Source organism: Pimephales promelas, chromosome 12 (genome assembly GCF_988280905.1).
Source record: "Pimephales promelas chromosome 12, fPimPro1.hap1.1, whole genome shotgun sequence".
Lineage (NCBI taxonomy): Eukaryota > Metazoa > Chordata > Actinopteri > Cypriniformes > Leuciscidae > Pimephales > Pimephales promelas.
The window spans coordinates 11,596,563-11,622,719 of NC_142780.1; the positions used below are offsets into that span (position 1 = coordinate 11,596,563).

Here is a 26,157-nt window from a genome sequence, read left to right on the forward strand (position 1 = left end):
CAAACTCTGGAGAAATCAGATCAAAGGTCACAGTTAAATAGAAATGCATCATTACAATAGTTTATGGAAGAAGATCAGCAGGTATTCTAATCTGGCCTTCTGTGTACAAACCATCTATAGATTTGACCCTTGGAAATTTCATAGGACTGAGTTTATTTGACATTTTGAGAGATTGAAATGGTCGTAAGTATATTTGGTAAAGTAATTAAACATGTTTGAGTGCTGAAAAGGGCACAAACTGATTTTTGATTATTTTTTACACAAATTATTTTTTAAACGTCTGGGGCCACTGGGCTCCCATAAGAACCTGCCATTGAATATTTCTTAAAGCTGCACTATGTAACTTTGGGCCCTTTAGCAGTTAATAAAAACAAAACTGCATTTATTTTGTGGAAAATTGTTTTGGTTGTGATTCGCCTCGTGACTGCATGTGCTGATTAATATGACCCTTCATAATAGATAATGATTTACAATGAACTCTGTTAGAGAGTTACATATGGCAATTTATTCATTCAGTAAAATACCTCACTCACCTGTTGAGCAATCAAAAAACACCAAATCCATGGTACTTTTACATTTCAAATGCCAAGCCAATGTTGATTCTCCTTTTGTTGAGAGCTCTGTCACATTCTCTTTTTTGCCAGCAGACTCTGTTCTACATGATAAAAAAAAGAAGAAGTGATTTCTTGGAGGATTGAGATTTGGGGGGGGGGGGGGGGGGACGTGTTCCCCTCAATATTAAAAATGCGGCATGTGTCCCACCCAAAAAATTGCATTCCTAACGTACCACAGGAACAAAAACTGTATCGTACATTTGGAACTTTTATTTTTAAAGCGTGACAAAGACAAAGAAGAGATCTGGTTTTGCCAGCAAGTCAAACCCAGAGTGATGGTTAGATTAAACCCTTAAACCCGGTTAAACCTTCCAATTTCATATTTGAATTCGCTTCATATATTTCACTCACCGGAGCATCTGATTGGTAGAGAGAAGTTAACGTTACACTAAAAAAGCACCAGCTTTGAACTGGAACCTACATGATTTATCTAATCTGACAATGTTATTTATTTGTTTTTCTTAGCTCCATCTTACTTATAATATCACATACCTACCTTTTTTGCAGTTTGAATAAATAATAAACACAGCAGTTTGAACACGTTTCCACTTTATTATTTCCATAGATCACACATCAGATCAAAACCGCGACCATATCAAGTGCGCACGACCCATCTACGGCAAGCCCCGAGGGGAAAAATACATTGCATACACGCATTCAACGAGCGCTAGTACATCATTACCAGTTTTATAGTAACAGACTTTGTTGGATTTTGTCATTTACAATCCAAAAAAGTGTGTAACTATAATAATAATAAAAGAAGATTTAGAGGACAGTTAATAGAAATAATAATATTTTTGCAGTTTTCAACATTAAATGTCATTATTGAACCCTTGCTCTTATTTTGTTTCTGATTTCTCAGTTTTGTCGTTATTTTAGCAAATAATTTATTTTTTATATATTTTGAGACGGTTTGTTTCAAAGTTTTTAAAGAGTTAGTAAAAAGAAGTTTCAAAGAGTTAGTAAAAAAAGTAAAAGTTAAAACTGTTTTCTTTAAAGGTGCCATATGTAATAATTGAGGTAACAATATACGAAAAATGAGCTACACGCATCAAAAGAATGAGAAGAAATAAGTGCAAAGATGTCATTAAAAAACTGACAAGTTATAGTGCTGCCGAGATGTTAACCTGAATTAGCATGCTAAATTACTAGCCCCGGCCCGGCAGGTATCGTAATACCAGTTCCGGCCATGGGAGGCGGTATGCGGACGGGCAACGTTAGCACCAGCCAAACTGCAATACGCGAGTGAGTCGCGCTCGCGCCGGCTTGTGTGTGTGTGTGTGTGTACTTGAACCTGATGTCAGTCGTGTGGAAATATAGCCCACTACTACATTTCAGTTCAGGGAAGAGTTCAAAAAATGATTGGTCGACATTATGCATGAGGAATACATTTTGGTAAGTTGTAGCATACTGTATCTTTCAACAGAGTTCATGTTCTTTTTCCAGCTAGTAGAGACGATCGGTTCACGTGCGCTAGGGATCTGTAGTGTAACATGTACAAGCGCCAAAACGGTATTTATTCTTTGAATTGCGTAATATAATTGACAGAATCTGAGAGCTTAACTAACCTGCTTGCTAAGTGTCAATTGAGTGTGTCTCACGGTGAATTCACGGCGCTATAGCTTGATCAACATCAGCGAATGCTGTCTGTCAAATTAATTCACTAACAATAAAAGTGTAATATGAACAAAACGAATACCATAAACTTCAAATAATTGCCCAAGCTTTTATTTTCCCATAGCGTCGAAATGCACCAGCTTGTTTTTGAGATCTATGAGGCGGTCTTCATCATTTAGTGTTGAGATTCATAGTGTTTAGTTTAGTTCACTCTAGTGTTTAGTTCATTGAGTCTCTGATCTCTAAAAATCTCCAAATGTTCCACGTGAAACTGCGGTCTTCCAACCTTTTACTATCATGTCAAATGATTTGAATAACATGCGCGATGGTAGGAGCACAAGTCATTTTTTGGAGGTATACTGCCCCCATCTGTTATGGAATATGGAGTAGGATTTGATTTATTATGGTAGATGGCACCTTTAAGTTTATTTAAGTATTTATTTTCTATTAACACGGCATTCATATAAAATGTATCATTGCGTGACATTTGTGTCAATAATCGTCAAGCACAGGTGACTTCGCGTAGTGGGATGGGGCCCCAAATCCAATTCAGCTTAGGGCCCCCAAAAGGCTCAGACCGCCACTGCATGTAGCCTACCAAATCAACAAACTGTTACTATTATGGTGGTGGGATAGACGTTGATTCATAGTTGCCAATATGTCCCCCCCAATGTCAAAGACATTCCTACGCCCTTGGCTCCATGTCAAATGTTCTCGCTCGTTGTGACAACTTCACTATTCCACTCCCACACCATACACCAATAAAAGTAGCCGGAGCAACTTTTCTTTATTACAAGACATGCACAGGTGAGTGTAGCCTATGCGATTTCCTGTAAAAAAAAAACGCCCTGACAGCTCTAAATTATGATAAAAGGATTACCATAGTGAATCAGGGTCAAATAAAAGCAGAAGGATTAATGATGTGAACTCATTATTTAAAGGGATACTTCAGGATTTAGCATTAAGCTTTGTATTAGTAGAAAACCTGTAGTATTTTCGAATTACCATGCATCACATCCCCCTGAGACAAGAGATTTATGTATTTTTTGTCTTGAAAAATCCTCCAATGACGCAAAAATCGTCATTTTGCATCATCAGAGGATTTTTTTTGTCCAGAGCCTAAAGACTACAGCCAGTAGAAGGAGCTGTTCTGCATGTTTTCAACCCACCCATAGAGGATCTCAGTCAAAATGAACACATAGTGTCAGCCATCTTTTTTTTTTTCGAAGCTAAGCTAGCAGGCTCTTGTTCTGTGGAGAAAACTGAGTAAATTAGTAAGAGAAAGCTGAATAGTAGGGGTTACCATCATCTTTTTCCTGGACATGTCCGGCCGTCTAGATCGTACAAAATGTCCGGGATTCAGCTTTTGCTTTCTGCAGTCGCCATTCACTGTTTACATGTACAGCTTTTGTTTCAATCTAACTGAATTCATTCCGATTGGTGAATCTAGTGATCGGTTGTTGTGCGTTTTATCATTGCTAAGAAAATTCCCGCTCCTCTGTGAGAAACGAGACCGGTGCGTCTCTCATCGGTAATCACGCCACTGGCCTCGCACCGTTCACCACATGGCCCTCACTGGTCTTGCTCACCACAGTAAACATGATGAATGGCGACTGTAGAACGCAAAAGCCGAATCCTGGACATTTTGGGTGATCTCGAAAACCCGGGCAGACTTATCACGGAGACTCGCTAGTAGCCTAGACTTGTTATTTAACTACTGCGCTCTTTTACCGGTAGGCGTGGCCTCCTAGGGCAGCGAAGCAAGTGCATTCTGGGAGTTGTTGTCTTTCATCCACATGAGCCAAAAGTATATTTTCTGTCTTTTCTCAGTCTATTAAGCTCCAAATTCAAAAATAATTTCATATTTTTTCTACATAAATGACCCATTTTAAATACACATTCGTCTTTCCAGAGGTGAAGTATGCCTTTAAGTTTTAAACTTTAAAAATGTGCATAGTGTACCTTTGAAAACAATTTTCCTTAGGGTGAAGAACAATCTGAATAACATTTTTTTTCTCTCTACAAAACCTCCACTCTTAAAAATAATAGTTCTTGGATTGGAAATGACATCTATAGTTCCATGAAGACCTTTAACATCGAACATCCATTCCATTAATGTTCTTTAGGGAACTCAAATGTTTCTTTTATGGCATCACTGTGCCTTTTCGGAACCTATATTTCTAAAAGTGTCTAGTTCAATGGATAGTATCCACCATGGATGTTAAAGTTTCTTCATGGAACCATAGATGACAACTAATTTTCATTTTTAAGAGTGGATATTAAAATCCTGGAGAACGGAGTCTGATGGAAGTCACAGATGGAAGATATCTGACACAAAACTGGATTTAGTTATATGCGGTTGAATAATTTAATCTTAAATGGCCAACACATACTGTTTATAAACTTTTTCCAACATTTTGAGTTTTTTTAATGGCAGATTATAAAGGCACAAAACCTAGCTTAGTCAACAATATTGATGTCCTTGTACTCACTGTCAGAAGGATATAGCCTATCTTTAAACTCATTTGGGGAAAGCTCCAGTAACCTTTTGGACTGCTTTGTTGTAGGTAGGGGAAGGATTGACATTTCTCATTTATGTGCAGTCTAATGAGGAAATGCAAAGAGTTGTGTATTAGAAACTGGTGTTAATTATATTTTCACATTTAAGAGTTTGACATTTTATTCAATATAGACAATACGTGGACATAATTTCCTGGGTTTTAGGAAAGAATATTAATTGTAGTAGGCCAACTATATTTTAGAAACTGTTCTGATATTCTACTTTGGTCATATTTGTCTTCTTACAGTCGGAAAAACAGTCAAATAAAACGTGTAGCCTACTGAAGGGAAAGCTCCTCAATGACCCTTTGTAGCCTACACGACCCAAATATCATATCTGGTAACCCATGAGCACGTGAGGGCTATCTAGAACATAATATAACGTTAATGTGTAACGAGTGGAGAGCAAAAAAATCGATGTGAAACGTGTTTTGTGTGTGTGTGTGTGTGTGTGTGTACACACACAGCCATGTTGTCAGTAATGCTTTAACCGTGTGTACTCAGAGCTGTGTCACGCGCTAAGCTTATTCAACGCACACATTGGTTCGCGCGGGGGTCTGGCCAGAACGCGAAACGCTAGTGGCTGATGACGGGGTGGTGTTGCCCGGGAGTGGGCGGGATCTGATATAAGTGGGCAGAGTTTTAGATACTGACAGCGTCCAGCGCAGCCACATACACACACATTTACAGTGAATAAGGCACGGTTCGTCTCCGCTATAGAAAGGTAAGCGATGAATTTTAGTTCTCACCCCTAGATATTTTTGGAAACGAGTGTTCACACCAACGTTTGATCTGTGAGTGTGCACTGAGGGGGAAACGGGTGTAGGTTGCCCTAATAGAAGAACTTGTGAGTAAATAAGACCAGTGGGCGAGAGAGGGCTGAGAGGTGTGGCTTCTGTCCTAGAATCCTAGAGAGTATAGAAAACTTCAGTGTTGCAGCAGCAGAATCAAATTATGTTAATACACAGCTTGTAATTTACGCTGTAAAAATGTTTTGTCAGATCACCTAAAATGGACTCCACGTGGTAGCATCTAAATTAAATGGTCTTATTCAGGTAAACCTTGGAAATGATTGATATCTCCTACCCTATCCTAAAAGAAAAAATCACAGTGTAGAAATGTAACATGTAAAAAAAAAAATAACACAATAGCCTAATGCCGAAAGTAAGCAGAACACCCTCTTAACTAGATTGGCACATCTAATGCGAACGTGCAAGTGATGAAACTGTGCTTCCATAGAAAAGACAACAACAACAACAACAACAACAACAAAAACCCTTCTTTCCCGTAATCTTAACGGGAGGGATGTAATATTTAATATGTATAATTCGTCGATATAATGTATATTTCACCAGATGATGTGAGTATTTGTGGTAAAATGTTAATAAAATTATATTTTAAAATGTATAAAATTCGGTGCAGCTTCCTGTATGCAAAACACCTATATGTTTTTATAATTATTTTACAGTGACAAAGATATTTTTAACAGCTCAAATATGTTGCCATTATTTAATCAAATATACAGCTAGGAATTGTTAAATATGCAATCACCAAAATAGCATTCTGTAATACTATCATTTTTATTTTCATTATTAGGCCTATTATTATTTTCATTGTTGTAGTTGTTGTTGTTGTTGTTATTAGAGTCCAAGCACCGATGGTGAATAGGCACCTATTATATCCATTAGTGTTAATTCTTCCGCTCTATGAAGTCTTTGGCAGCCCATAGAACTGTATGGTAAAGCGTTATGAAATTTGGCACACAGATATGGCAGACAGCATTAACCATATATCAGTTTCGTAGTCTCTAACTCAATCCCTCTAGTGTCACCAACTGTCAAATTTCATGTACATTAATGCAGTATAGGGCAAGAAACTTTATTTTTTCCCCCTCTGATTTCTACGCACCCATAACATCAAGAACATTTTTCTGGCGTTTTGAATTTTCAGAAAAATTACTTTTTCAAAAACGTTTTAGACAGTTCATCCAATTTTCACCAAAATTGTCTCAGATCTTTTTCAGACCATGGCGACTAAAAACATGGAAATCAAGTTGATTCGTCAAGCCGTACTTGAATAACTCACTAGACAAAACGAAAAGCACACCAAAATGGATGTTAGGCTATATCTCTGCAGGCCTGAGGGTGCCTGCACAGTTTGGCACAGTGCCACTTAGAAAAAATGCTGTTTTTGCTTACTACATCCAAACGGTTTGGCCAAAAATCACAAATTGGGTTTGGTATAGCATGCCGAGTCAAACGATACTTGTTTTAGATGGCTGCAATTTTGGATTTTGTCGGAAAATGCTATATTTTACAAATGCATTGGCGTTTCGTTATGAAACTTGGTAATTGTCATCGGCACCATGCCATGATGGTACTGAAAAACTTTCAGGGATGTGCCACACATTGTGGCAAGAATTATAATCAATTGTCCAAAAATGCTAATAGCCTTTGATAAATGTTGCTTATTGTAATGAAACTGGTCCTAATAAATTACTTGGTTCATGCTGAGAACATAGATAACAATTTTGAACTCCCTGTCTGACATTTAGATTTTTCTTTAAAAACCTACTATTTTCATGGAAATTGAATCATATCATCCTCACACCTTGCTGACGGAACACAGAAATCAAGTTAATTCATCAAACCATTCTCGTTCAACGTGAGAAATGTTCTTGTTCTTGGTCAAAAATCTCACATATTACCACCCAACACTGAGTACACCGACCAATTTGGTGTTAGTGCCACCTATTAATCAAAAGTAATAATCAATTATGTCACATACGTAACAAAAGATATAGTAATTGTATCTGTATAATGACATGCTTTACATGCTTCCTTTTGTGGTGCTTTGGCACGGATATAATCTTTTAGAAGGCAAAACTGGAAATAAAGATAATTTTTGGGTTCACCCAAAAATATTTTCTTTCTTCTGTGGATCATAAAAGTAGATATTTTAATAAATGTAGTGGAAGTCAATGGTCACCACAAATGAAAAAGTTACAAACATTCTTTTAAATATCTTCTTTGTATTCTGCAGAAGAAAGAAAGTCAAACAGGTTTGGAATGACATGAGGGTAATTAAATGCACTTAAACAGCTCTGATCATGTGACTACTTGCATCAATTAAAATGTTCAGTTAAATCAGGACTGTGTGCGCATTCATTTATAGTGAACAATTGTGTAAAAGTAGGGCTGAGACTAAAGACATGGTTCAGTTTGAGGATGAAGCTTTTAAGGGTGTGGCTATTGGAAGAGGAGGAATTGTTTGCTGTGTATTGGAGAAAGTCAGCTGAGAGATAGCATGGATAGCAGAAGCAAGAGCAGTTATGGAAAAGCAGTCTTGTAATACTATGTGTGCATTTTGCTCTCTGTGACCGGGCTGACGCATGGCTTTACACACGCCAGACACTGGTGAGGACTGGTTCATGAATTATTTTAAATGGGTCCACAGTGATTTAAACCCCTGTTTAAAGAGCATGACAAAGTTAAAAAGCTTTGAGTGGTGATTCATTCACTGTGTTGTGTGTGTCGATCAGAGTGAGGAAGGTTTGTGTTATTTGTTTTGCTCATTATTAATCAATTAATACAAGGGGGAAATGCAATGTACAAACATTATGTTCTGAGTTCTTTCCATCCTCGTGGACAGTCACATCATGTATTTATCTTGGACAGGACACTCCTGTAAAAGAGGCTAATCTCATTTGAGTTCTCTCCTGGTTAAATAAAGGCTGAATTAAAAATAAAATAAAACTTCCTGACAACCTTTATGAGACAAGTTGTTCACTAAGATTGAGCTGCTTCATTAAATGTAAAACCAAATACCTCTAAAATATATGATCATTGCTATCACACCTGCTTGCTGTAGTTAATTGTCATACTACAGTTTCTTGTAAGTCCTTATGTTAAGATACTGAACATATATATTCAGATTCTTGTTCTTAAAATCAGCTAATTATTGGTATAATATATATGTGTTGTATCATTTTCTGTGTGTTTGTTAATGCAATGTGATATGATAGTTGTCTAGATCGATGCCTTTAGCTGGACTGTTTTTGCTTTTGGGATGGGGTTACATCAGACCTAGTAACAATGGGCTCTATGCACGGCGGTATTTCCGGTGAAGGATTAAGGATGCTCGATAACTTCCGCCGATCATAGAGTCCAATGCAATACCGAGAATTTATATTGAATTTTATACTCCATGGTTATACTAAAGAAACGTTAGTCACAAAAACAGATAAAACAGACACCCCTCGTTGTGTTTATGCTTCTTTTTAAAATTATATAAAATAAACATAACTATATATAAAATTACATCTAAACGTATGTACGTTTCGTTTCAAAGACGGGAGGACTGTAAATTTTTGAAGACTCTGCCATAATCCCGTTTTCCTCGGTTTTCCTCCGCTTAAATATCCACAACCGGAAATGGACGAGCATCCTTGCGTCAAATGCGGAACTTATGCGTGCATATAGCCCATTGTGCAATTGTACAGGCTTAAAATAATTATTACACATTAAAAGGATAGTTTACCAATTCTGTCATCAGTAACTCATGCTCATTCATCTTTGAAACACAAATTAAGATATTTTTTTTTAATGAAACCTGAATCTCTCCCTGTTTAGGCTGTAATTTACATATAAACATTGATCAACGCGCATACATTGAGCACATTAAAGGGATTAGTTTTCACCCAAAAATGTAATTTTGTCAATACAATGAAGGTGCAGGGTTGTTTTGGACCCTTGTTTGCTTTCATTGTATGGAAATAATGTTTTTTTTTTCCTCCAAAAGTATCTTCTTTAGTGTTCTGCTGAAAAATAAATTCATACAGGTTTAGAACAACATGAGTGTTAGTAAATGAGATAATTATTTGTGTGTGTGTGTGTGTGTGTGTGTGTGTGTGTGGACGATCCCTTTAATAACTCTTACATACCATAGTACTGAATCTTATTTAGGTTGCCATCATCACTGTGCCATTATTTTGTAAAAAATTACCTGTAGATGTTTAAAGATGAACACAAGTCTTGGGTTTGTAAAGTCATTATGGTGAGTAAATGATGCCAGAATTATAATTTACTATATGGGTGAACAAACAAAATACACTATTACAAACACTGTAGAGTACACCCCATCCCAATTTGACTATAGAAAATATTTAATTCGGTTGTTTTGGCGTTCTGTTTTCACGATTTAGGTCTATAACTTGAGTTCTGACTTTAGTTTTCTTTTTTCCCTTTAATACCACATTCAAGTTTTGCATGTAAATGACTGTTGCTATGATTGGGAAACAGCTTTGCATATTAAAATACACAAGTGGAAGTGTTCTGAAAACTTCCGGTGTTAAAAAAATTGCAACCTGTGAAATTCAGCCATACTGTTATGAAAGGTTACTGAATGACACAGACAGATGATTAAAGTGATATATAGTGATTTATTGGAAAGTGCTGGCAAATGGAGAGAAGGATGAAGTCAAGTCAAGTATATAAATATAGTGCTTTTCACAATATACTGTAGATTGCATCAATGCAGCTTCACAGTATCAATCAAAACATTATAAAAATGTTCGTTTCTTAGTGGAAAAACATCCACGTTTGCTAGAGCTGATCAAGGCTATTATTGATTGGTTAATTAATCTGAATATCCCCAACTGAGCAAGCCAAAGGCAACAGTGGCAAGGAACTAAAAAACGCCATCAAGTGACCTAATGGTGTCCTAAAACTGACCCAATGGAGGAAAAAAAAAAACTGTCGGGGGCCAGTTCTCATCTGGCGTTTATGAACTAGAGACCGGATTTACAGTAACTGTTACTGTAAGGTAAAAATGTGTATTCATGTCTCTAAACAGACTTTAATCGTGAACCTGTGATAAACGCTGATGGCGTCACATGTGCATTAAGAATTGATATGCGTTTGAATATATGTGTGCAGGTTTTTAATTCCCTCATGCCTGAACAAACTACTTGTCATGTCTATAAATTTGATACAGAATTTTGTTTTATTTTTATCACTAATAGTGACGCGAAACGAATTCATAATGCTTTATCTGTAGGGTGGGAAAGGGATCCTCCATAGGGAGAAGCTAGTTGGCACTTCATTACTGCATTGTCATCGTCATCGGGTCCAGGCTAAGGTCCTCGTCAGATCTACATACAACCTGGATCCAGCAGGCTGCGGGAAAACCTTGGGTTAAACAAAGACACTCAAATTAGCATAGATGCCATTCTTCTTATGATGTAAAGACTACATCAGGATTTAAGGGAAGTGTTCCCAATTCCGGCTGACCTAATCTATGCAGCCTAACATTGAATTATTGAAGTCTATAATGTATTATATGTATGCCAGGGCAAAGAGATGTGTCTTTAATCAAGCTTTGAACTAACAGGGTGTTTCTGCTTCCTGGACAATGGTAGGAAGACTATCCCATAGTTTTGGTGCTAAATAGGAAAAGGATCTACTGCCACCAGTCGATTTTGATATTCTAGGTGTTATTAACTGGCCAGAATATTGAGATCGCAATAAACGTGAAGGACTATGCATTAAAAGCTCGATCAAGTACTGTGGAGCTAAACCATTTAGTGCTTTGTAAGTAATCAAGAATATTTTTAAATGTTTAATAGACAGTGATGACAGAACCGGGCTAATATGGTCATACTTCCTGGTTCTGGTAAGAACTCGACCTGCTGCGTTTTGTACTAGCTGTAGTTTATTTATTAAGTGTGCAGGGCAACCACCCAGTAGAGCATTACAATAATCTAGCCTTGATGTCATGAATGCATGAACTAAGTGTTTCGCATTTGTCAATGAGAGCATATGACGTAATTTAGAGATATTTTTAAGATGGAAAAATGTGGTTTTACAGATGCTAGACACGGGACTTTCGAATAAAAGATTGGCATCAAAGAGCACACCCAGGTTCTTAACTGACGACGAAGACTTAACAGAGCAGCCATCAAGTGTTAGATTCTAGGTTATTACGTGTGGGCGTTTTTTGTCCAATAAACAGAATATCTGTTTTTTGTTTTTTTTTCAGATTTTAGTAGTAAAAAATTGGGTGACTAGAAATGTCCTAGAAAAAATCAGCTATATGCATTCTGTTAATTTTGTGAATTGGTAAGTTTCGTTAGATTTTGAAGAAATATAGAGCTGAGTATCATCTGCATAGAAGCCAATTCCATGTTTCCTAATGATATCTTCTATTATAGATCCTAGTACTGAGCCTTGCGGTACGCCATACTGAACTTGTGATCGATAAGACATCTCTTCGTTTACTGCTACAAACTGATAACGGTCAGATAAGTATAAACCAAGTTTAAACCATGCTAGTGCAATTCCACTAATGCCAACTAGTTTTCTAGTCTATTTAAACGAATGTTGTGGTCAATTGTGTCTGCAGCACTAAGATCATGTAACAGTAATAAGGACAACCACAATCGGATGATAAGAGCAGATCATTTGTGACTCTAACGAGAGCTGTCTCGGTGCTATGGTACGCTCTAAATCCGGACTGAAAATCATCGCAGATATCATTTCTTTCGAGAATGGAACACAGTTGTGAGGATACCGTTTTTTTTCTAATATCTTTGACGAAAAATTTAGATTCGAGATCTGCCTGTAATTGACTAATTTTGTATGATCAAGTTGCGTTTTTAAAAAAAAAAAAAAGTAGTTTTATCATAGCCATCTTAAAGGCTTTTGGTACATATCCTAGCGACAAAGACGAATTAGTGATATTAAGAAGAGGATCTACAGTATGACATCTCGAAGCATCTCTTTCAGTAGCTTAGTCGGTATAGGGTCTAACATACAAGTTGTTGATTTAGATGAATTAACGAATTTGCTAAATTCTTCCTCTCCTATAGCAACAAATGAATAATTTTTTTCCTCAGGGAGCCTACGATGCATTCCCTGATCTAATTCTTTAGTAGACGGTTGCATAGTTAAAATTTTGTCCCAGATATTATCGATCTTATAAATTAAGACGTTTATAAAGTCATTAACTGCTGTGTTGCTTGGACACTTCTGGGCTTGAAGCTTTCTTTTTCGTTAGTTTAGCCACTGTTTCAAATAAATACCTAGGATTAAGTTTTCTTCTAATAGGGTTGAAAAATAAGCAGATCTAGCAGTTTTTAAGGCCTCTCTGTAAGCAATCGATCTCTCTTTCCATGAAACCTGAAATACCTCTAGTTTTGTTTTCTTCCATTTGCGCTCCATTTTTCTGGCGGCTCTCTTAAGGGCCTTGAGTTTGCTTGTTGTACCACGGCGTTGGACTATTTTCTTTAATCTTCTTTAAGCGCAACGGAGCAATTAGAACGGAGCGTCTAAAGTGCTGGAAAAGAGAGAGTTAACAGTTTCTGTTGCAAAAATCAAGTTCTTCTAAGCAATCCAGGATGGGGAGATGATTAAACTGATTAGGAAGATTAAATATAAAGCAATCTTTAGTGGCTGAAGTTATAGGTCTAACATATTTATAACACGGAGTTGGCTTTGCAGCCTTGGCTAGATGTAATTTACATGAGACTAGATAATGATCTGAGATGTCATCGCTCTGCTGCAGAATTTCAACAGCATCAACATCTCTTCCATGCGATAGTATTAGATCTAGAGTATGATTACGACAATGACTACAGTAGGTCCTGACACATGTTGTCTAACTCTAATAGAATTTACGATGTCTTTAAATACCAATCCCAATGCATCTTTTTCATTATCTACGTGTATATTAAAATCATCAACTCTTAGTATTTTATCTGCAGCCAATACTAATTCTAATAGTATCTTTGATAAAATAGTTATGGTGCCCTGGTGGCCTGTATATAGTAGCCAGCAGAATTTTCGAACGTGATTTATCGTTTACACTATGTATTTTTAGATTAAGCACCAACACTTCAAAAGAAGTATATTCAAAACTAGATTTCTTAGTGGTTTTGAAAATATTACTATAAATTACAGCAACCCTTTGCCTTTCAGACGAGGTTCATGTTTACAACAGTAATCTTGTGGGGTGGACTCATTTAAAGTAATGTAATAATTTGGTTTTAGCCAGGTTTCTGTCAAACACAGCACATCTAGATTATATCTGAGATCATATCATTAACTATGAGCGATTTTGAAGCAAGGGGTTGAATATTCAGCAACCCTAGCTTTATAATTTGCTCCTTAGTTTGTATTATATCAGTTTTTTTATTTCTTGAACAATTACATTTTTAACCTGAGTTTTTTTTTTTTTTTTTTTTTTGATTTTCCAATTGGGGAGCAGACACAGTCTCTATATGATATCTAGGTGAAAAAACCTCTATGTGGTGGGATTTATCTGACCTTGGTGACGCAAGGCCGCTAGCAGACGGTCGTCTTAGCCAGTCTGTCTGCTTCCTGACCTGAGCCCCAGATTGTCATGTTTTAGCTCTAAGACTATGAGCCAAATTACTAGAGAGAAGAGCAGCCAGGAGGGACCATCTCTTTTCAATAGGTCAGGTATGCCCCAAAAACTTTTCCAATTGTCTATAAATTCTACATTATTTTCCGGACACCACTCAGACAACCAAGAACTGCCTTAATTCTACCTGGCATTAATTCAACAAGGAGGTGAAAGCACTCTTTAGGAATATTGGCCCATTTTGATAGGACAGCATCTTTGCAGTTGATGGAGATTTGTGGATGCACATCTAGGGCACGAAGATCCCGTTCCACCATATCCCAAAGATGCTCTATTGGGTTGAGATCTGGTGACTGTGGGGGCCATTTTAGTACAGTGAACTCATTGTCATGTTCAAGAAACCAATTTGAAATGATTCAAGCTTTGTGACATGGTGCATCATCCTGCTGGAAGTAGCCATCAGAGGATGCGTACATGGTGGCCATAAAGAGATGGACATGGTCAGAAACAATGCTCAGGTAGGCCGTGGCATTTAAACGATGCTCAATTGGCATTAAGGGGCCTAAAGTGTGCCAAGAAAACATCCCCCACACCATTACACCACCAACACCAGCCTGCACAGCGGTAAAAAGGCACAATGGATCCATGTTCTCGTTCTGTTTACGCCAAATCCTGACTATATCTGAATGTCTCAACAGAAATCGAGACTCATCGGACCAGGCAACATTTTTCCAGTCTTCAACTGTCCAATTTTGGTGAGCTCTTACAAATGTTAGCCTTTTTTTTTCCTATTTGTAGTGGAGATGAGTGGTACCTGGTGGGGTCTTCTGCTGTTGAAGCCCATCTGCCTCAAGGTTGTGCATGTTGTGGCTTCACAAATGCTTTGCTGTATACACAAAAAGCGTGATTTGAATGACATCAGTAAATCAGACCGAAAGCCTGCGAGCTTACGGAGGTCAAAATGATGAGCAGCGTCCCTCGCTAATGTCCCTGATAAACAGCTCCAGCTTTGTTTCAAATGCAAACACTGCCTGTTGCAGGGACAAAATTGTGTTTCCAATGCCTTGCATTTTCACATTGAGGTGGTTCAGATGACATGTAATATCCACCAGGTAGTGAAACTTTAGGGGAGCCACTCAATGTCAGTGAGCTCGGGATAAACAATTTCTTTTTTTCGGGCGAGTGTTTGTCCCCTGGAAAACCAACGCACATTGCTGTGCAGTAGCAGCCCTGGATAATTACTCCCCACTTCATCCAACAGGGCCTTAAACTGGTGATCATTTAAAGCTCGGGCCACAATGAAGTTCACAATGCGAACGATCAATGACATCACTTTGCGAAGTTCCTCTCCACATGACTGAGCACACAGTGCCTCTTGATGCACAATGCAATGAAAGTTTAAGATGGGCTGCTTCTCTTGCTCACACAGAAGTGCAACGAATCCTTTATGTTTCCCTAACATACTGGGTGCTCCATCAGTACACACAGATACAAGCTTATTCAGTGGGAGCTTTTTCTCTGCAGCAAAGTCCATTAGAGATTTGAACACATCCTCGCCTCTTGTTGTATCTTTCATCGGCATAACAACGAGACTCTCTTCACGCACTGTATCACCCGTCACATACCGCCCGATTATGCTTAGCTGTGCTATATTACTCACATCGGTAGACTCATCCAAGGAAAGAGAAAAGTAACTACCTGAACTGATGTCGTTGATTTGCATCTCCTCTATCTGGCGTGCCATCACGAGTGCACGATCATGAACAGTTCTTGCAGAAAAAGGCATGTCCTCGATTTTTTTTTTTTTTTTTTTTGGATAATTTTGTCCTTGTTTGGGAGGTCATTAAACAGTTCTTCTGCCACACTAAGCATGCAACCCTTAATGTAGTCTCCATCTGTAAATGGTCTCCAGAGCGCCAGCAAAGCTTGCAGAATTCAGATTCCCGCCTTTATTAGTCCATGCTAGCAGCTTCTGCTGTCCGGTTTCCATTCTCCGCTGAAGCTCAGCGCAAGCTTTTCTCCTGCATTCTCCATCGGATGTTTTGCTGCGAATGCTGTATGGTGCGTCTCTTAATATTTGACTTTTTGAGCGACGCAATACATTCATTGCAAATGAGACACACTGCGGACCCCAACTTCTCCACAAATGCAAATTGATCCGTCCATTCGGGCCGAAATGAACGGTGATCGTCGTCTTTTTTTTTTCTTTTTGCCATTTTCCTGTCGTTGACGATTATTTTTTATTTAGCCAGCTAGGTAACATTAGTTGCTTAACTTGATATAGGCTTGACGCAGACCTAACCGGCCAGTCGGCCAATTAAAATTCAGCTCTCTGAAAGGTAGGCTAGCTACAGACCAAACGCGACTGTCAATCATATTAAGCTGCGAGTTACCTAAATATTTTGAACATATTTAAATTAATTTTACACATTAATAAGTAGCCTATTCGTTCATCAAAAATGCAAATAGTTTAATTTTTTTTTTCATCATGTTCAAGGGTGTATTTTCAGTCAGCATTTGAAAATTGGAGAGCCATAAAAAATCCGAAAAAGAGCCATATGGCTCGTGAGCCATAGGTTCCCGACCCCTGGCCTAGTTAAAGCATTTGCCAACTGTGAAACATTTAATGTGTGTATTACATATGCTTTATGCATCTTGGTTGTTTCAAGCAAAGTTAAAGTAGCTTACTTGGAAATGACCACAGTTATAATTGATAACGGATCATTTACGGTGTTTTGTGTAAATTAATTATGAATAAATGCATCATCACTTGTCTTATGTCTTTCTCATCGTTCACCATTTGCAGTAAAGTGAAAAACATATACCTTTGTCAATTACTCTGTGTCATGTTTTAAATAAAATGAAGATTATCTAAATAGCTTGCCATCAATACTCTGTGCATCTGTGTTGCAATCTGTAACTTTAAAAATAAAGTTCTTCCACACTTTCCTAATGTTAGGATTACGAGGAAGGAAATGCAAATACTCTTTTTCCACAATTTGGCACTGCACAATATCTTGTTTTGTTGCTTGAGTAATCCTGTGATTGCATCACTCTCGTATTTACTCACCTCCTACTATATGCGCAAATTGTTGGGCTGGGCTAATGAGGCAATGATGTAGAAGTAGGCATTGATTTTCTTCTGCAGACATCATACTGAGACATCATAGACATCATGTATGATGAGACATCATCATCATACATGACATCATTCTGAGACAAAAATATAAAATGAACCGTTTTGGCAGCTTGGATTAATTACCATACCATTCAATTACCATACGTTCACACCTCCGCCGGCGAGAGCGGCAAAATTCGCTCTCGCCGCCCTGCCAGCCACACCATGGAAAGATTTGTGGATGCTCAGATGCTCTGATGTAGATCAAATGCGTGATCATTTTTAAAAATGTATTTAAAGGGGCCACAAAGCAAACAAGCATGTCGGTCGTTATTTTTGCAGAAAATTGATCAATGGAAATAACTTTAAAATTATAGTGACGTGTTTTCTAATGAAATAAACAAATTAAAAGCCATATGTGTGTGGTGTGGCTTTTGTGTTCCGCCCTCTTATCTAATTCAAATGATCAACCTCCTCTATTTTGCTTGGGAACTAATGTGGCCGGAACCAAAGTTTACATGACAGCGTTCTCTGGGATTCTCTCAAACGGATCACTTCTACATTCCGATTGGTTGCCGCCAGTTGCCGCTGAACCGCGTCATTGCTTTTTACCTTAAATTTGAACTGATTTCAACTCTCCTCGCTGTTCTCGCCATCCAAGATGCGCCACGCCGCCCTCGCCGGAGCTCGCCGCCGGCTCTCATTGAAAATGAATGACTTCCGGCCACTTTGACGCTCTCGCCGGCGGCGGTGTGAATGCACAGTTAGGGTTAGGTATCAGTTGGGTTTTATCCGATACCAGTACCTTTTAACGGTTATTGAAACGGTACTTATGAAAACGAAACCGCATATCGTAACATATTGTAATAATAAATAAACCAATATAAAATAAAAATTCACATTTACATAATATCAAATAAAACAATATTGTATCAAACTATGTAATAATACGGGAGATTAATAGAGATTACTACCAGGGTAATCTAATACCGACATGGCCCAAGTTTTGTCTGCTTGAACCAGTCATGTAAGTTATCTGGTCATTGTACTAACTACGCAGCGCTTAGCTTGGCGAATTTGGTATTTCATTCCCACTGCGTCTTAGCCACGCAGCTCTGAGTAAACCTATGAAAGAGAAAGTCTCTGGTTACTGGTGTAACCCATGTTCTCTGAAAAAAGAATGTGATGCTGCGTTCGCTGCCAAACTCATCGCTCCGCCGATAAGCTTCTTTTTTCATCAGTGAAATCTGAGGAGCAGATGATGCGCGCCTAATATAATATGATGACGTGAGTGTCAAGGCGGTTGGAGTGAATCGTGCTTCTAAATGAGCTTCAGACAATCGTTCTGACGTGTAATTTTAGACGTGAAATACAGCCAAACCTTGGATCGTTACTGTATGTCTTCGGCATCTTCATTAATCCCCTCGCTATCAACAGACGTTCCGGGAGTGTCCCGCATATTGATAACGGCTCCATGATGCCCGCAAATGAGTTAATATCTCCCGGAATCTAGAGAGCGAGCAATAGCGTGGATGTGAGACAGAACAGACAGTGCTCCAAACCATATAGTGTGTGCACGGCGGAGAGGGAGAGAGCGAGAGACTTTGCGTGTGTGCGTCTCATGACTCAAAGACTCAGGCAACGAAAGCAGGCACTGAAATTTCCGTTCTTATTCGGTTTGGTTACTACAGTTTATGTCAGAACCGTTTCCTTATTGGCACCGCGTTTCGCTACCCAACCCTAGTTTTAATAAAAGCAGTTTTTGGATTTACAAGGAAGTTTTGAGTTCTCAAACTTACAGGATTTTTTTTTATAGTTCAATGACCTCTTATAGGTCTAAAGATAAAGGGAAATTAGATTTCTTAATCCATGACCCCTTTAACAAATTCCAAGATATGGACAAAAAGGTCTTGACTTTACTCTAACCACCATATACTTGCTGCAGAGGGAATTGATCATGAACCTCATGGCCGGCCGACTTCATGGACGCATTCCATTCTATCTTGCGTCATTTTGCTATCATTCATAGTTTCCTATACAGTGTTAATACCCCCGGACTGAGGTGGGGTCGTGACACTATAGACCCAAGCCTGGACACCACAGTTCAGCGGAAAATTCAGTGGAAATCCCTGCTGTTCATTCATTCAACTATTATGTACATTGAGTTAGTGACTGATGAGGGATGATTGTGGGTGCTGTGGTCAGAGCGATCTGCCCTAGTGCTTAATGATACCACGTTTCACTTGATCAGGCTGTCCGGTGCATAATGAACTAAAGTTTTATGCGAGTCATCATTGGTGTGCTTACATCTCTCTTCCTGGCTTGTGTTGCATGTTTTTTTTTTTTACGTCAGTACTGGATGAACTGTTTCTTGCATGTCCTGGAAGTTAAAGAGGGGTTGCATTTTTCCAACCCTGCCCAAATGTTTTTGTTCTTAACTAGACTGAAATGTTCCCATCTTTAGTATCAACATTTAGTCATCATACAGTTGTCATGGTGAGTTTGACCTAGAATTATTATTGCTGTGATTATTATTCTGCTGCATGCTTCACAGACTGTGTCTTTTGCAGTCATGTTGTGTTGGAATTACTGTAATTGCAAGAAAGCTACTCAGCAATTCTACTTGTAAGAAACGTCCTTGGATTTGTTACTGTAGCAACAATCATAACACCAAAATGGATCTATGTGTCACTTGGTTGTTAATGACAACAAATTATTTAACCACTGCTGTATGTTAATTCAGTTCTATGTGTACACAAATTGTTTAAGATCAAAACAATGCACAATTACCACTAACTATAATCAAATGATGTACAACAGAAGGAGCCAACTGTGGATGCCATTGCCCTTTTGCTTCTGTTTACATCACATTACGACACTGTCAAGGAGAGAAACAGGCAAACTTTCCAAGTTGTAATTATGAATCCATTGAAGACCTGAATGGTTCTTAGTCGGAAATACATAATTTAGATGATGTGAACACCAGTTAAAATTTATCATGAAAAACACTATTTATGCAATCAAATTGGATGTAAAGCGTTTGAATTTTAGAGATTTCTTAGCTTGTCAAAGAAAGCTGCTATATTATTATATATGTATTTGGCTTTTCCAAATACATATCGTTTCAAAGCAGCTTTACAGAAAATGCATGTGTCTGCATTACAATGCAGAGTAATCTGTATATTACTAAGTAATAAGTAATGTATTTCACAATTAGCTAACATCATGTATTCATTTTAGACAGAAACACAGAGATCATTAAAGTAATCATTACAAGTTGTGGACATAATGATTACAATAGACTATATAGAAAATGTAGCATTGGTGCATGTTGATTCAGAGTTTGCATCATCTGAATCTGAGTCACATGTGTTGAAAGTTAAATCACATGAAGTTAAGTCACATGAAGTTAAAGGTTGGGTATGAAAAGTAAAATATGGTAAAATAAGGCTGAAATTCGCCTCCATGATTTCTTAATCATTGTGCACACCAAGCTGTGCAGCACACAGACTGAGTTTTGCTCCCTCCTTAACCTGATCCTCCATTAGTGCAACCAAGGGGGACACAATCACAATGATCGCCTTGCCGGCCTTTGGCCTCACCAGTTTCTCGCTGACGATCGGTAATAGTTGATAAATTAAACTTTTCTCAAAACCTGTTGGGAGTAGGTCCAGAACATCACTTCCATTCAAAATGTTTAACAAACACTCTTCTTGTTCAGGCTTCAGATTTCCCAAAGTCGTTCTTGATTTTTTTTTCAGAGGCTTTTTTAATTTCCTTAACCTAAAATACGATCTTAAACTTGGCGCTTTGTGCCTACGTTACGGCTCTCAGCCCTCTCAGTTCGTTGATTGACCGGCTGTTTTCAGACTGAGTACAGAAGCGAACTGAAATTGAGGGGAAGTACGAAGTCTGATGTAGTCAGGCTAACGTATAGCTGCATTTTGGACAAACTTTAGGATACAGGACAACCACCTTGTAATACTGTAAAATGCATTACAGTAGTCCAGTCTAAAGGTCATGAATGTATGAACAAACCTTTCTGCATCAGCAACAGATACTTAGCGATATTTCTGAGGTGGATGAAGCCTGGTTTTGTAACATACTGTATGTAATATGGTTTTCGAATATTTGATGTCAAATGTTACACCAAGGTCTTTAACTGTAGAGGATAAAATAAAAGTACATCCTTCTAAATGCTAAATGTATTCTAAGAGATTCTGTGTACAGGCTTTTGGTTCAATAAGTAATGCCTCAGTCTTATCTGAATTCCCTAAATACCATCTATGCAGTACTGCATTTTACTGCACAGGAAGCCCTTTTCCTCTCTTAACTTGATGTGAAACATGGTTTGGACGTGTTCATTGCTGAAGTTAAATAGTGAACAAACTTAGCCCACCCATACAGCAAACATGTGCACAACTATAAGAGCTTCAGTCCCATTCTTCATTCAGATTGCATAAGAGACTGTTCCTCGTTGTCCAATGAATCTCTCATCCAATTAGTGATTGTCCGTGTTTCCAAAAGCTTTTCTCCCTGGTTGCCCATTCAGCCATCTGATGACATGACGCTTTCTTATTGCGCCCTCTGCGCAGTCACTGCAAAATAATGGAGTTGCCCATTAATAAAGAAATCAGGATGAGCAACTGAGGTGTGACCGTTGTGCTGTCGACCAGTGCCTCATTTAGAAGATTCACATGAAAATCATGGGCACACTGAATAACTTACCATTGTCGTAACATTTTATAATTCAGCACTGGTTCTTGCTAATCTTTTGCTAATGTTATTGCTTGTCAAGATTTATAAAAAGAGTAAATGAACACATTCCTTAGATTCATTCCCAAGGAGTTGCAGGAACTTATGAAGGTAACTCCACTCCCATTTGAACTTTATCAGGTCACTAAGCCCTGGGTCCAAGATAATTGACCAATAACTTGATCTTGTGTTAATTGTATAAAAAGGATACACTAATGAAGAGAATTTCACTTACTATCTTGTTCTCTCAAAGGCTACAAAGCAGCATCCATTGTAAATGTGGTTGTCAATCCCAAACACTGATTGTGAGAGTAAAATGAAGCCAGAAATCACTGCTCTGTTGCAATAGCAACGCATGTTTGTTTTGAGAGATAAAGTTGGCATACAGTCCAATTTTTGTTCTCTTAGTATTTATGTCTTTAATAACCTGCATGTATGTACAAGCATCATGGCACAGAGTTCATTCTTGTGTAATACAACTTCTGATTCCTGATTACTTCTGATTACTGATACTGAGCACTGATCTAATATCTAGGGCTGTCAAAGTTATTTTAGAAAAATTCAGCTTCTCCTTCAAGAGATATAGTGTGTTTGGGAGAGTACATCTGCAGCCTTAAAAAAAAAAAAACAACCTTCCGCCATGCATAAAATCATGAATATGAAACGTGTGAAAGACAGGTACTAGGATCAGAGCATTAAAGAAACTGACCCCGATTTGTAATCAAAAGTTAATAACGTGACTTAAGTTAAAAAAGTAAATAAGTACTCACTACGATCAAATGTAGTCCTGATGGAACAAGGCAGTTCTCCACAATTCCTCAATTTTCACATCAAATTAAATATGATTTAATTTCATTCCAGTATTTAGTATCCCTAGTCCACATTCAAATATTAGTTTAGTATGTAACTTAGGCTTTAGTAGTGATCTACAGTACTGCTCCTGGAAATCCAAATTTTTAGATAGAGTTTCAGCTACAAACTCCTGAGCGAGCTGGTCAAGAGGTGTCACTATGCGCATATGCATTTAAACTTTGCTGGTGATAGTAGTTTGAGTAAGTAGTTAGTTTGTGAGATTTAGCACATGTATTATTCTTGAAAATGTCACTTTTTACATTTTATTTAATTGTATATTTTGAATTTATATACAAGTATAATATCAGTTCCCTTTCAAGGGAACTTCGAGGTGCGTCTCGTTCCCACAGCGTTTGACACAGTGTCTCGTTCCCTATAACCAAGAAATTTAGTTGTTTTGTTAGGTTTAATTGTTTATACATAGTTTTTATTCAGTTAACATCACATTTCTATCTGCTTATGAAGGTACTAGTTTATATATTTATTTTTATTGTTTTATTTCAAACTAACATTTATTTATTTAGTTTAAATATGTTTTCTAGCTTTTGTCTTATAGTTTTTAAAGATAATAAATTGGTTTAGTACATCTAATCTTGAACTGAGACAACTTTCACTTGAAAAGAAAGGGTATCCTATTGAGGTTTGAAATTAAACTCTGAAGGAAGTGCAGATGTCCAGCCGCAGGATTGTCGAAAGATAAACTGTTCTCGGCAGCAGACCAGTACATTTATTGCTCAACATGCTGCATCTTCGTAACTATCAAACTGTTTTCTTGTTTTTTTTTCTTTCTACAATAAGAATCGTCTTTCAACCTTGCATGTTTTCCTCGATCTTTATGGGTTTTCCCTGATGTAAGGAAGAATCCCTAAAACGCCAGGCTACACTGTGGGCAAGTTTGATGTACTGAGTTAGGTTTGGCTAGGTTCAACCAAACACTTCTTAGAAGTTTTCATCTTCATAAGTAAGATTTATGGAATGTGTGTGTCAATCTTGATTGATGCTCCTTCTTCTCTTGTAAGCCCTATTGAACTTCTAGATGCCTCTTTGTGGCCTTTCTTTCAATGACTAGGCTATTCTTTCTTGGACACACAGCTTTGGACTATAGCCAGTTCTGGATAGATTCACAGTCACTCCACAGTCACAATGAACTTGCTTTGTTTATAATTTTAGTGGTTTTGCAGAAGGATATTGTTTTATGAATGCTTGAAAAATGTTACTGGGTCTTGTTGGTTGACATATGGACTGCTTTAGGCATTCTTACAGTCGAGAACTGACTGTTCATTTGAGTTCAAATCCAGGTTGAGTCCTGCATAGGTTGAGTCCATGACAATATGTAACTATGGTGTTGTTCTCATGCTCAAGACTGAGTTTTTAGACTCCAACTACAACACTGGTTTTAGGTGTCTTAAAGAGTAAAGACTTATATGTGGTCAAACATTTTTTGTTTATAATTTCTAAAATGTCTTTATTTTACATTATGTAATATACAGCACTTTTTAGTTAAAGGCGGGGTGTGTGATTTTCTTTTTTGACCATTTTTTTTTTTCAAAATCACTTGAAATCCTATTCCTAACACAGTTACATCCACTGAGTTAGAATCAGTGATATGAAAATTAAGCAATTTAATCATATGCGTAACGGGCAGGACTCGAAAAACTCCAACCAATCATTTCCAAGACCACCTAGAATCAGTGGACTGTAAGTGTATCAATCAAATGGTCGTACCGTACCCTCCTGCCCCCATCCCCCTAATGCGTGTGTCCCCTTCATGCGCATACTCAAAGCTTGTGACCCAGTCACAGGTAAGTGCAAGTCGCCCCAGTTCAGAGAGAGAGAGAGAGAAAGTGCAATCTCACGCATTTGACATCTGATGCATGATTGCGCATCCATGATCGTAGAATGGGTCGATCAGGGCCAGCATTGGAGGAAAGAAGGTTAGACCTTTTGAGTTGTGTATTTTTAAAAATCTGCTGGCCGTTTTGCATACCCTACCTTTAATGCATTTCAAATATGCTTTAAAGGGCACCTATTATGCCCCTTTTTACAAGATGTAATATTGGTCTCGGGTGTCCCCAGAATGTATTTGTGAAGTTTCAGCTCAAAATACCCCACAGTTAATTTATTATAATAACCATTTGAAAATGTCATTTTTGGGGCCTCTAAAAAATGAGCTGTTTTGGTGCATACGACCTTAAATGCAAATGAGCTGGATATCCCGGCCCTGCCTTTGGATCAGGGTGTCACTTGCATACCTATGGCAGAAGGGCTGAGAGCGTGAGAGAACCGCTGTTTTGAATGTCATTCAGACGTACATGTTTGAATCAGAATATATAAATAGTCTCTGATCAGACCCAGATGACGAAGAGACTCTGGCAGAATAAACACAAATGAGAATGGACCAGTACGTCTCGGTATGGTTATTTGATACATTTATTTATTTGTAATCGCTTCCCCTTTGAAATTATGGATGTGCAACACACACACACAGACACACACAAACACTAACATTGGCTCAATTTTTTTAAACTACAAACACATACTGTGATAAAGTTGCGAATTTATGCGAGGGACCTGTTGCGTCATGTTTTCATTACTTGTCATACAGGTGGTTTTGTGGCAAATGTGAGAAGATGGCTAACTTACACACAATACCTTTAAAATATATATATATATATTTATATTTAAATTATATACACAGACATCCTACGACGACGACAACAACTTTAGACACATTTGTTTTGGCTGACATCGGCTGAAATGACTATTTGCTCAAAAATTATAAAATACACTTACTGTTACTGGAGGTGACGTTGGATCGCAAACAGTAGACGACGATCCACACTTGAGGATTAACTTTGAAGCAAGACCTGCTTTCAATTGACCCTCGTTCACAAAACAGTCCGAAAATAAATAAAAAAAGTCATAAAACAAACTTATTTACGAAGGAAAGGCGCCACTTAAACTTCCAAAATACAATACATCCACTGTGTTTTCACAGCGCAGTCTCATCCCAAGACGTCATACAACTGACGCTTTTGACCATACGTCAACATCCACCATTTTAGGGTACCCTTAAACGTCGGTTAGATGACGTTATCTAATCCTAACCCTATCCCAGACCTAAACCTACCCCGTCACCTAACTGACGTTAAAGGTAAAGCGTCAGTTGGATGACGCCCCAGGATTGTCATCTAACTGACGTTTAAGGGTACCCTAAAATGGCGGATGTTGACGTATGGTCAAAAGTGTCAGTTGTATGGA

General features: G+C 37.9%; 1 protein-coding gene across 7 annotated transcripts in view; it reads left to right on the forward strand.

Annotated features, from left to right (window-relative positions):
- Positions 1 to 5,415: 5,415 nt before the first annotated feature.
- The window catches only part of grb10b (growth factor receptor-bound protein 10b), a 142,877-nt gene continuing 122,135 nt past the window's right edge, over positions 5,416 to 26,157 (forward strand). For 2 of the 7 annotated variants that reach the window (XR_016145690.1, XM_089117501.1), the window contains exon 1: positions 5,416 to 5,514. The gene's annotated coding sequence lies outside the window, so the exon portion shown is untranslated. Of the gene's footprint in view, positions 5,515 to 8,071; positions 8,207 to 26,157 lie in introns of those variants that run through there. The other 5 variants (XM_089117497.1, XM_039669134.2, XM_089117499.1 and 2 more) reach the window with 4 other exon arrangements.